A 14,090-nucleotide genomic window follows, 5' to 3' on the forward strand; every position below is an offset into this window, starting at 1 on the left:
ATAGATGAATAAATTGTCCTGCCAAAGCTTAAAATATAGTATCGAAAAATTTTACAGTACTTACATTGAGTGAGGATGGCCTACCTTGGACGATTGTTTAAAATTTAATTAACCTTTAATCAAATCATAACAAATAATCAAATTACATAAATAAATCATAACAGAACAATCCCCTCCTAGGACAGGTGCGACATGTACGCCTGCGCAGGAACTCAAACTATATATTTATTTTATTATTATTAACCCACTCCATCGCATAGCACTGTCATATTGATTGTTAATCTATGAAGTCAAGGAGATTAGTTTTACGCGTCAGGTTCCAGTCCAGGAGATATAAAATTAATATAAGAGTGAAATATCACTTCCATTTATTTTTATGCGCTCAGGAAACGGACCCAGGACCTTCAGCATAATAACCAAACCTCGGTTGACTCAATTGAGAATCTGATTATACTCTTCTTTGTCGCCCTCGTGAAAGTTCTTGCATCAGGCATTTTGTGTGACACGAATTATTTTCAATTCGGATACCAACTTGAATGTTTTTTTTAAATCAAAAACTGTGTTTAAGCTTATGTATCAAAATAATATCTTTAAATGTTTGTCCAATATATACATGTGTATATACTTTCGTTTAATAGCTTAAATAAAAAAGCATCTTTGACGAGAATAAATAATATTTAGGATTTTTTCTTTACATTTTTTACCATCTTTGTAATAAAATCGTTCAATTGTAAATGATTTCATCTAAAGTATTTTTTAACCTTTTACAATAAAGAAGGTAAAATTGATTTAGTTTAATGTTTGTGTTATCGATTATATTATCGATATCGAAATACATGTACATTTGAAGTTCAGATCATGAAATAGTTGAGATCACTCAACCTATGAAATGGTAGGTGGTGAGCCCAGTGAATACTCTCGCTTCCATCTCAACAAACTTGTTTATCTATGTTGAGATTTTAATAAAATCTTTATATGCATAGCTCCTAAGAGGAGTAAAATCCTGCATTTGAAAAGCAAACATTTGGAGACACTGAATATTGGTGATGTATTTTATGAAATGATTTCGTTCTTTTATATTTTCTGACATTTCTGACCTTTCTCTGTGATAACATTATTTGTACCAAGAGTAACTTTATGCCACTTTGTGTAATCTAATGTAAATGGCTATAAATAACACTTTATAATGATTAGCACTGAAAAACACAATTTAATCGGCAGAATTAAATTATTTTAAAGAAAGACCACTAAATGTTCATCCTCTCCTCGCATGTAAACTGAATAACAAAATGTTATTCCAATAACACTATCTTGGTTCAGCAACGATAGCCTGGATGACCATTGACCATGCAATCCGATCATTTTTTCGATTGCTATTTTTACTTGGGTATCTCTTATATTTTTCAAGAATATATTTTTACGCACATTTGAATATTTTATAAGTAATTTTAAAAATAAGCTAAATCGATGGACGTTCTATACGTTATTTCACAAATCACTTTTTAATTAGCTTTAAAATATTTTGATTAAAATATATACCATATGTAAAATACCATTATCAATATAATAATAACAATAATGATAAGTTTGTGATGTCCCGTTTCCCGCTCTGACTATAGCACCTTACCATAATGGATCTTTGTCAGACGGGAGGAATATCGAATTTAACATACTCAACCTATAAAGGATTGTATTATACTCGTGCAGTGTTTATAACAGCCCATATAATTTATATGTTCATTCAACACTTTCTTTTGGAAAATTTACCATACAAAAAACGTAATTTTCGCAAGTTGGCAATGAATGACGTCACAGAAACGATGGAGTTATTTTAATGTTGGTGTCATTGCTAAATTATTGTCGGCTCTATTTGTTGATGTCTATGGTCCACCCTCCTCATATTTGTATTACACAATGGTAGTGTAGTACAATTACAGCTCTATAAACCATCAACAATAAACTATATGATGTCATAAAACGTTCAATGACGGAAATTTGATGCGAACGAACGTTTTTCGTTTTTTTCAAATATCTAAAGTTTAAACTTTAATATCTCCCTTAGTTCCCTACAGATTTCAATAAGAATGTTATCGATAGTTTTGTGATTTTTCATATTAATTTATTAGCCAATAATCCAACATCGTGACAAAAGCCTATTATGAAGCTCCAAACCGGGACAGGTAGGGAAAACAAACAAATACAGTGGAACCTCCTATAACGTGCATAATTCGTTCCAGCATCTTACGCGTCAAGCAAAGTACTCGTAAAGTGAAACATTTTTTCCCATAGAAATCAATGTAAAATACGATAGTGCGTTCCATGCCGAAAAAATACAAAAAATTTATTATTTTTTATTAATGTTTGTTTATGTAATAACTTGAAAATTGTTAAAGAGTGTAACAACTTCAAATACAATTTATAATTTAAAAAAATGTGACAGATAATAAATTCTTTTTAACTAGAAAACTGCCTAAAGACTTTGTTTTAGCCGACGCTTCAAAATTTGGCGTAGCATAATCATTGAATAAATTTGTAGCGCGAATAGCCACCCCCTTATTAGGGTGATACTTCTGAATGTACGATGCAACAGTTTCACATGCTTACCGAAACTGTTTTCCCATAATTCTATGTCTGAATAAATAGACAGTGCTCTCGCAATTCGGGACAAAATCTAAACCGGCCGGGACACCGGGACACCGGGACATCGGGTCCCGTGTCTGAAACCGGGACAATCCCGGTCAAACCGAGACGTATGGTAAGCCTACCTATAGGTAGGGAACGGTTCAAGTATGGACGCAATCATCATTTTATTTACTTTGGATGACATATTTTCACTTTTTTCATAAAATTTCGTCGTCTTTTTTGTACAATTTCGTGTTCTATATAAGTACTTAAGTAATAACAAAATCATACTTTTACCTATTTAGTCGCTTTGATCCATAGCGTCTTCCACAAACTTCATCCGAGCTTAATTCGCAGGTATCGATTACAGTGGATAGAAACGGCATCACCACATAATATAGCTACTGCTAAAACAATTTTGGCATTTCAAAATCGCTCTGTATCGTCATGGAGTTAATGTTTCCGAAAAATAAAAGTTTTTTACCCAACAGAAGCGATTTTAAAGTTATCTACCTTCATAGTTAAAGCGTTAACGTCTTTTTGGAATCGACTCTCATAACCATCAAACAGAATTTATCGATTCCAAAACATAATTAAATTTCGAATTCCCGCATACCTACGTATGAAAGACTTAAAACAAATTGTATCTTTGGAATCGATAAATTCCGCTTTATTGTAATACTACAATATTTTTATTCTTTATGTAAATTCAATATTTTTGCTTGACGGTGCGGAATTCTACTTAAATAATACTGATGAATTCATATCTTCATTGACCCTTATCCACACCCAATGATGCACAGGACAATGCGACGGATTGGCGCGGTGTTTTTCACTTGATCATAAATTATACGAAGACAAGGCGATTAGGCCTGCGCTCCAGGTTTTTAAATCGAGGAATGGAATTTATTTGGCGGGATACAGAATGAGTAGTATGCAGGAACAGGAAAAATATTTGTTTACTCCATGTTTAAGTGTTTTTTTTTAATAAAGCTAAGTAATTTTGGCAGAATGTTGGTTTTTATTTCGTACCCATGATTTGGGATTAGGGTTAGCCATGAGTGCGCAGAGTACCTACCTACTCGCGTTAAAACTTTGTTTGCTCTCGAAGTAATCCGAATTGACGGCATTCGGCGTGCATCGCGTTCTGTATTCTGGCATTGTTCGGTATATTGTATTACTGTGACCAGACTAAGTAAAGAATGTGCTGTTTGTTGCGGACTCGATAATTTATTCAGGTGTTTAGTGTTTAGTGCTCCTCGCTAAACTAAACCTGAACACAGAACACACAACGCGACCGCGACACGCCGTATTACTTCACTTTACCAAACTTACTACATATACGGTACACGCATAATGCGTAGGCAGGTACTTTTACCAAATGTTTACAATTATTATAGATACATATATGTATTTTCAGAAACAAGATACAAAAACCCGATGATACGCACTGAAATATTTACTCAGCCTTTTTTTTAAATTCACGCATCAAAGGTTTTTCGTTTTGGTGGGGGGATTTTCGCGGCCTATCCATCTTATCCCAATGTGAACTGTAAAATTAAAAAAAAATATCTCAGTAACAATTTCAACTAATTATAAAAGAACTTAAACCGACTGAAAACTACTTTCATTTGTTTTTTAAAATTGAAATATTTGTGTTTTTTTTATTTATAAAAACTCGTTACTTACCCCGCCCCCGTCTACTTAAATATGTATCGCGCCGTATCCTTAAGGTGGAGACTGACCGGAGCATTTCGTCGTAACATCGCTCGCGGCGAGCATCAGCGAGCATCCGAAACTATGGATGGAGCGCTCGGCTCGCTGTACTGACTGCCTGAATGCTCGCATCGTAACGTGTTACGTTACGACGAAATGTGGAGGTCAGTCTCCACCTTCATCCTTATCCTTGCACTTTCCCTATGCTTTGGCTTTTGGTTTGTGTTACTATCACATTGTCGGCGAGAGGTTTTTTCACCAACCCCGACCCTATTTAGTATATTAATTTGGGTCGTCCTTATCATCTTACACTTTTTAAGTGATCACTTTACCCACCTGTAACATTCACCAATTCTACCCTATCATGGGTAGAGTTGGTGTTACACGTGTGTAAAGTGATCACTTAAACCAGCCTATGACGGTCGTAAGCCCCGTAAATGCCCAGACTTTCATATTCTCCTTCATTTATGCTGAGATGTCAAAAAATAAAATGAAAAATAACTTCTAATTGGACATAATCCAAATTTGTGAACGTATTTGGACACACTCAAAATGTTGTAAAGGTTTAAACAATTAAGTTAATTGCTTATGTATCAATTTTTAAATCAAACACAGATTTTTTGAGTCTACTAAGTTGTTTTTTATTAAAAAAAAAACTCATAAAAATTAATATTGTGACAATTATTTCGCCTAGTCACGGCTTTTTCAAATGATGAAAATGCCATAACTAGGCGAAACAATTGTCACAATATTCATTTTTATGTGTTTTTTTTTAATCAAATGTAACTTAGTAGACTCTAAAAATCTGTGTTTGATTTTATAAACAATTTATCAAAAATTAATTAATTACATTTCTTAAAATTAGCGATTTCTTGTATTAGTTGAATGATATCGAAATAAAATAATATTTCCTCTTCCGGCTCTTATCCGCACCAGAGTGGTGCACAGGGCACCGCATGACCGCGCGATATTATCGTGATCGTTGATCCATACTAAGGCAAGGTGGCGCTTCACATTTTTAGATCTAGGATTGGAATATATTGGAATGAAGAAAGCGTAAGTGATGTAGGAAAGGAAATGGATGAGAAGTGGGTAGGAAAATTAGAATAAAAGTACATAATGCACGGTGCGCTCGGGCTACCGCGACGCAGTACAAACCCTTAAAAGGGATATAGTATTTATTAGTAAATATAAATGAGAATAAATAGTAGTAAATTAACAGCGATCTAGTCAGATTCCAATTAGCGAATATTAATGCCCGAATAAAAATTAATATTGTCGGAAAAGTAGGAAGGCTCGCGATAGCGAAGCCTCGCCCCTCGCGGGGGGAGGGGGCCGGGGGCGCCGAGCCGCGGCCCTCGGCCCGAGAGCCGCGCCAGTCGCGCTCCGACCGCCGCGTGCGCTGCTCGCGACCGTCCGGCCCGGCTCCCTCGGCCGGCCGTTCGCTAAGTAAATCGGTGTCGGCTGACGGATCACGGTAAGTCAACAACGATAATTTATTGTTATTTTTTAAAATGTATAAATTGCGTCTGCGAGTATTTCATTTCGATCGCGCGATTCGTCGAGATGCGCGTGCAGGTGGCCAGGGGGTGTGGAGTTCCCTCGTCCGGCGCACGTGTCCGGCGCCGTGTCCGACTCCCCGTGTCCGACTCCCCGTGTCCGACTCCCCGTGTCCGGCGTCCGGCGTCCGGAGGGTCGTCCCGCGCCTCGCCCGGTCAAACGAATCGTCTTCGTCGTTTATTTCCGAAGATCTCGCGCATTCTATTTTCGAGGAGATTATTTCAAACATCGCGGAGAGTTACAATGTCCCAAAAATAATCGCGGCACGCCGAGTATGCGGAGTCGTCCCGGGACCGGTGCCCGCCGGCCGAGGACGTCCCGCCGGGGGGTGCGCCCGCCCCGGCGCCCGGCCTCGGCCCCCGGCGCTCCGCCCCCGGCGCCCCGGCCCCCGGTGGACACGCGAGGGCTGGCCGCCCTACTCCCCGCCGGCCCCGGCCTTCGTGCCGCGGTCGCATTACCGTATTCCGTATACTACCTCGGATAAAAACTAATTTATTAAATTTTATAAATTCCCGTTCGCTTGTATAATCAGGATGACAGAAAGCCCTATGAACCGTAGTAAATAATTGATTGCGCCTTTTAATTATATAGTGCGAGCGCCACTTACAATATGTATAATATAATTAGCCAGGTTGCAGACAGTCCGTCGCGGTTAGCGGTGGTTACCACGCACGAAGTTGAGAAAGCGTTTTTTTTCTCGATAATATGTTGCCCCGGATTGAACAAGACTTAGAATTGCCTTCATTTTCTATCAAAATAACGGAAAATCAAATCCAAACTTCTAACCGATACAGTCTCGCGAGGAAAACGTAAAAATAAGTTACCGATTCTAGATTAATAAGCTTGAATTGATGTCGCATTTGTCAACTGTGTCTTGTATTATTATAAAACCCCTAACTTTTATGTATAAATAAATCACGTAGAGAAGACGCTTATTTTGATTTTTTTTTTCTTAATTTTATATAATTTTTTCTTTATATATTCCGAAATTGTTAAAAAAAATCATTAACGACTTGAACGATTTGTAAATTTTATGAAACTAAATAAATAAGTAAATGCAACATTTAAAAAAAAAATACTCGCGGCATTTTTTTTTATTTCTTACGTGTGTAATTTATAACGTTTTATAAATGAACTCGTACAACATTAAAATTATATTACTTACATCATAATGATAACAATAATTAACCAAAGTGTGATCTGAGCGGTTGTTTATCGAGTTCACGTGTTCGCTCGGCGCCAACGCGAACCGAATATTTTGTGAACGCACTGATGGATATTAAATGTACGGTCGACAATATCGTATGTAGGTACGATAATTTGATATGGAACTCGAATTAATCCGCAACATCTCGTGGCTTCTACTGTGGCCGCTGGTCGCGCGGTCATCTTCCTCGCGACTGCAGCAGGCAGCAGCTGTCTGGCTCGCCGTAGAGCTAGCGCTCACCGGTACTTGCCCCCGCAGCGAGTCCAATCTGCGATTTGTTTACGACGCCGTTCGTTTTCTGAATAAATTGACGCCATCACAGTCGGAGACGGTCGCACATTCCTGTAGAGCAGAGAAGTTCCTTTCGTGCCTCTAGTAACGCGTGAACATGTGGATTTCTTTTTTTCCTTTTTAAATTCTTAATTCTTCCATTTATTCCACATTCAATATGTCCCATCTTTCGTGACGCGGTCCGGATGTGTTCGTAATTCACGCCTACTTCGCATTATAATCCTGCCTCGATGTATTTTTGTCCAAATGTGGATATCATTTCTGGTCGGGAATACGTTTTTAACTAGAGTGGGAATTACAGTATCTTATCACATTCGTACGAAGGGGTCACACGTGTTGGGAATCAACTGTACTAACTACTTTTTGCCAATAAATTTATACAAAAATACATAAGAGTATTACCGATATATACTTATTTTATCTGTGATTATCTAGAATGACGGATTAAACTATCGAACTTTGATATCTTATTGAACTGTTTAATTGACAAAAATTGATTTAGCGTCGTGCGATGATATTTTCAACATATTTCATATATTTTATAATAGTGCTTAACGTCTTTTTTTAATATTTCGAAAAACATTTTTCGTATCGCAATTCTGTTATGTCACTCGTTTTCGATATATCACTTTTAGCTCAATTATTAGCTACAACAAAATAAGTAATAAGTAATAAATAAAGAGTACAAGAATATAGAGTACAAGAAATATAGAGTAGAGTTTAAGAAAATGCTTAGTATTTCATGGAAATCTCTTCTAGTTTTTAAATATTTATCACAGTAGCGTAGGTAGAATTGTTTAGTGAGATTTTTTTACATTTAGATGTTATCATCTTCTTGTTGAAAATAAATAGAAGATATGATAGACAGAATAGATACCAAAGCTATTTCACTACCGCAGAACTCGACGACTCTCGTCACGCTCATCCCTGACATCCCCCGCTCCGTAGATTATTTTTCTGTATCTATTTCTAAACCAAATGTGTTTACTTGTATTATTAATATTTTGGAAAGCGATACTTCACATTGTTTATGGATTTTGTGTCGTAAATCGCTATAAAATAGTTTTCTGACGGGATGTGTGATAAAGGGGATCAAAACGTAGTATTTTCGTAGACGTTTCTTTTCCATAAACATAAACTTACGAATGATACCTGCATTTATAAAATTAAATCCAAATATCTACAAAAAAAACAAATCTAAATTAAAATTTTATTAACATGCTAGTATTCCATTCTGTTTACGTTAAACTCGAAGTTATTCGTAATATCCATAACTTTAATAAGTAAAATGATAGGCTTTCAACAGTATAGCACTCGTAATACGTTTTATTTATTGTTTCGTCTTTCACTTTATGGTAAGACATGATGAAATTGTAAAAGAAAACACTTGTTTTCACCACTTGAGTTTATTTTTAGTCGAGTTTAGTTTATGGCGACTAGTTTCGGAAGCTATCTTCAGATCTAAATATAAACTAAAACATAATAAATAATTATTTGTTCTATAAATAAGGAGAGGGGTATAAATAGGGGGAGGGGGGTTAGTCGAGTTTTCTTCCCCTAACTTACCCCTCGCCTTATTTATAGAACAGATAATTATTTCGTATCTTTTATTTTTTATTTAGACCCGAAGATGGAAGCATAGCTTCAGAAATAATAAAATAAACTCAAATTGTAGAAAACAAATGTTTTTTTTATAATACATCAATGAAATCTAATTCGTTGAAATTAATTTTTTGTAAATTTTTTTTGGATTCAATTTTATAAATTTGTATATAATTTTAAAGTGAAAAGTCCATCGTAAAATAAATATGCACGAAAATACTACCTTTCGTTATCCCTTAAAGCGATGTTCGTGAACAGGGCACACACATATTATAGTAGGAATACTTTCTGTATAGTAAGTAATACAATATATGTAGGTATCTTCCACCTTTGCCATACAGCTGTATTCCGTAATATCACAACCGCTTCAAGAACTTGTTTTGAAAGTTTATAAAAAAATATTGTTCAACGTGTTTATTTAAAAAAGAATATAATTTATGCATTCATTCATTAAAGCGTAATAATATGAAAATTTCTGATCGTAAAGAGACGTTATGTTTTTATTATTAATATGAGTAGTAAATATATTTATTTATCCGTGATTATAAATAAAGACGACATTCCAGCGACAACTCATTATTTTTACGAATAGAGTGGTTGTGCAGTCAATGCTTTTTTCTCACTGTATTCCACCTATTTTAATATTGACTTTTTTAGTATATTATTTCATTTCCTTAATTTTGAAAACGATTTTTCTATTTTTTTTAACATTTTGTATATTGTATAGTATATAGTGCTGCCAAGAAATATCTGCAAAAAACTTAAATATTTTGTAATTAAATAAACTTAAATCTTTGTTTGTAGGAAAGTGGGTTGTGATTTTACTATTTCAAATTACTTACGCGGGTACGAATTGAAAAAAAAGATTCCCTCGCCTTTATTCTATTATTTTATTATTTCCTCGTCTTTATCTTGTCGGGTTCACTTTTTCACGAAGGCGGACATTCTTAAGATTCGCTTCAGCATTTGGGATAACTCCAAAACAACTTTTATCATCAGTTTTGTGTTCATAAAAACACTTGATTTTAGTCACGCGTCAGGAAAGTAATAGCTAATAGGGCGCCTTTATCTCTGCTTGCAGTTGCTAATATTGTTAAGGTATATTGAATAACCAGTATGTATTATGTATGTGAAGCTTTGATTGCCGCTTCATTCAAATGTACTTGAATAGTCCTAATTCGGGTGTAAAGTAAGAGTAGCGAGGGATTAATGCCAACATCGGGTCGCTCGGTCATAGTCATAGTCCAACTGTAGAATTGTAAAACCCCGCATAGTCCGGCTTGTCAATTCCGCCTACCTTCTTGAGCAAAGAAAGCTTTTATGAAAACCCATCTAGAGACGCCGAACCGTCGACGGACTTCTACAGATCCTTCGTTTTACTTGAATTTATTCCACCAATTGTCTTTACTATAAATAAAGTTTATTTCGGAATGAAACCACATTTTCTGATAATTCTTTGTTGATTTTCACTATTTTTGTTGGTAATGTAGTGGTAGAAGTTTCGATTCCCAGGGTAGTCAAAATAAATACCGTCGATTTTTCTCTTCAACTTGTATTTAAAATCATCCTGGACTAGCCCGTAAAATGCAGAACAAATTAAATTCTTTTCGTGTAATTAACGATCACGAAAATATTGCGTGGGTACGATGCAGCGCTCCACGCTCCATTGGATGCGGATAAGGGTTAAAATAAAAGCTTGACAGAACTATCACTGGTTTGGCTCTTTCCCTCTGCATTGCGTCTTCGGTTGCACTCTCTGGAAGCTAGAAGATCCGTTTGCAATGACTCTCTCATTCAGGGGTGTGACCAACCGGACTGATCGATAGGCTGAGCGAGGCATTCCAGTACGCCGACACAACCTGTACTCTCGCAGAGTGCCGGTGGACGCGAGGCGTTGCAGCGGCGGCCGGTGACGAAATCTTCCATCTTGACCGACCTAACCGGATTACTAATCTCACTCCAGAGCTTTACGCATACAACGTGTTGGGCGTTTAGCCATCTATTAGGTACCCGCTTACTTATACTGACGAATTTTTACCAACGCGGTTCATTAGCGTATGCGTCGTGTCAACTTTTAAATGAAAACTGACCGTCTCGGACGACGACCGCTGGGGATATTCCCCTACCACCTAAAACATAACTTTTACGGACACTCCTGTCTCGCCATCACCGGGACGTCCTAGGGCGCGGGACGGGTGCGGCCGCTCGGGGCGCGGGCGTAGGGGTCCCCTAGGCCGGGGTCAGTCTACCAAATGTTTGGTCCCGAGTTCACCCCCTGCCAACGCCCAAACGTTTAGAAGAGATATTTCAAAAGACGTACAAATTGCAAAATAAAGATAGCTAAAAAATCACTAAAAATATTCAAACTTAAGTTTTATTTTACATCAATTACATACTTCATAGTAGGAGAATCGCCACAAACATGTGTCAAATCAAATAGATAAATTTTATTATTTGTTATTTCGTAATAACCGCAAACTAAACATTACGTTCATTAAGAAACTCGAATAAAAAAATGACTATTTAGAAAGAAAAAAATTACAACAAACTATTCAATGGTGACAAACATATAATATTTATAATTTATTTTTCAAAGGACTTCCATAATTCTTTATCTCTGTTGAGACATTTATAATATGTATATTTTGGTATGTGGCCCTCCTTAGTAAAACCGCCTCTCTTCTAAATAACTATTGTGTGTTTGCGTTCGCACAAATTTTACATAAGTACTTACTTATATAAGATCGTTTTTTTGTGTTTACGGTTATTGTTGTTATTTTCATTTGAAATGAATTATAGAGGTGGGCGGTCTAATTTACAATATATATATATATATATATATATATATATATATATATATATATATATATATATATATATATATATATATATATATATATATATATATATATATATATATATATATATATATATATATATACATATATATATACATATATATATATACATATATATATATATATATATATACATATACATATATATATATATATATATATATATATATATATATATATATACTGTAACAAAAGTATTTAGAAAATTTAGTTAATTTTTTAAAAGTTATCTCAGTTGTTCAGTTGCTGATAACTTTTTTTCTCAGTTATCGCTACCACTTATTTAGACAGTCAATATCTCGGGTAGCATTCGGGGTTATCCATCAGCCGAGATTGTGAATGCTGCAATGTCGTCCGAAACGCCATCGACTTTTAGAAATGTTTAGTCACATGGATTATATCAACAAAAGAATAATATTGTATCAATAATAATCTTTCGGATATTATTTACTGGCGCAACATATATGATTTCTCTGGCCGACACAGTTGACCTTTTTGGAATATTCATTAGTAGGGTGTATCTTTCTATGGATTTGCATGAATCATAAATTACGTCTCTGCTCTAGTGTAAAAGCATTTAGCTAAAATGGATTTTCTAATTATTTGTAAATGTTTTTGTTATCAAGCCGAAGTGAGTTACGCAACTGTCCATCCGAGAGTTACCATGTACAGCAGTTACGGCAGGTCGTCTCCCGAGTTGCGCCGCTCGCAATATCCACGATAAGATAAGGGACGCGGGTCGTGCGTAGTGTGCGTAGCACGTACGCCATACATATGGTATGTTGTATAATACCGGCTACACCACACGCCATTTACAGAATTACATAATATTATTCCAATAGTACGTTCGCAACTAAATGAAGCCACAATCGCTGTGTCTTCTTCCGATAACATAGCAGTGCTGATTTTACACGTGTTTTGAGCGAATTTCGTTTTTTGTCCTTAACCATTTACATACTATTAGATCTATTTTGTAAAAATGATTAACGACTATTTGAAATAACAAAAAAACAGTGAAAATGTAACAATAAAACGAAGCGCGATAAAATTAAATAAACGTGACGTCACGTCGCGTCGCGTCGGGGAACGATACATTAATCCGATAAATGTTTTCAGGAAACTACGAAATATGTCAGTTTTATCTTCTTGTTAAGGATGACTCAAACAAAAACACGGTTCAACGCTCAACCCTCGATAGTAATAAAACGATTGCCGGAACAAACCATCGCCGCCGAAGGGAAGGGCTCACCGCGCGGTGTGAACTGCGATATAGGGGTCGTGTGTGTACGAGTACCCGCGATGTGTGATGGATACGTACTGGAGTGTATTAACACAGTCCTGGATACGCCTAAACAATTCTGACCACTTCATTGCCGACATCCTTCTCTGCACGCAGTTTCGCTTACACGCACCTAAAAATAGATACATATATTATTACATTCCCAGATCAATACGCTTCTTCATCTATGTTGACATAATATGTACGATATTTTTTCAAGATTTTTATTGATATTATCAATAAAAATCTCGAAAAAATATCGTTATAATCTATGAAAACGTTAAATACATGCGCTGCCTATACATAAATTACGATAATTAACGAGAAAATAAATGAGAATTGAAGTTATAATAAAAAAACTTTAATCACTATTGTGAAATAAAGCCGAGACAGTTTTTGTTTCAATGCATTCATATTTTACCTACAATTCACATTTTAAATAAAAATATTGTAACATTTCAACTAGAGAGTAAATTATTTATAGAATAGGCATTTCCTTTAATTTATTAAAAGTATAAATCGAAACACTGTTTATGGTTCTACCGATTTCTTATTTATTTTCGTGACTTTGTAGAATTTTTATTAGAAGAATCGTTATTTTGTAGAATCATAAATCTTCTTAGATTTTAACTATTAATAATTCTTACGAGTGGATTATATTTATCGAAGGCATGATTCCATATTGGCGTCTCGTCTCGCTGTGGCGTGTGTGTGTGTAATGAAGGGTGTAGTATGTGCCCGATACTTGGTCGGCGCGCTATACTCGGTGGTAGAGTACGCGGTGGCCCTTCCGTGACCTCTTCGCTTCCCTTCGCTATTATCGGCATTTATTACTTCCTTATTGATAAATATTATACCGCCAATCGGATGGCTGAAAGGATGTCATTTTCCATATTACTATGCAGGGAACTTAAACAACAATTTGATTGTATCGCGCTTAAAAACCAAACCCATC

The 14,090-nt window shown here is 35.7% G+C and overlaps 1 protein-coding gene across 1 annotated transcript in view; it reads left to right on the forward strand.

Moving 5' to 3' along the window:
• The first annotated feature begins 5,743 nt into the window (after positions 1 to 5,743).
• LOC148309749 (uncharacterized) overlaps positions 5,744 to 14,090 on the forward strand; it is a 74,704-nt gene continuing 66,357 nt past the window's right edge. Inside the window, exon 1 of the mRNA XM_088259594.1 lies at positions 5,744 to 5,815. The gene's annotated coding sequence lies outside the window, so the exon portion shown is untranslated. The remainder of the gene's footprint in view (positions 5,816 to 14,090) is intronic.

The sequence above is a fragment of the Brachycentrus maculatus genome, unplaced genomic scaffold (genome assembly GCF_059751285.1).
Source record: "Brachycentrus maculatus isolate JH-2025_06_01 unplaced genomic scaffold, ASM5975128v1 h1tg000118l, whole genome shotgun sequence".
NCBI lineage: Eukaryota > Metazoa > Arthropoda > Insecta > Trichoptera > Brachycentridae > Brachycentrus > Brachycentrus maculatus.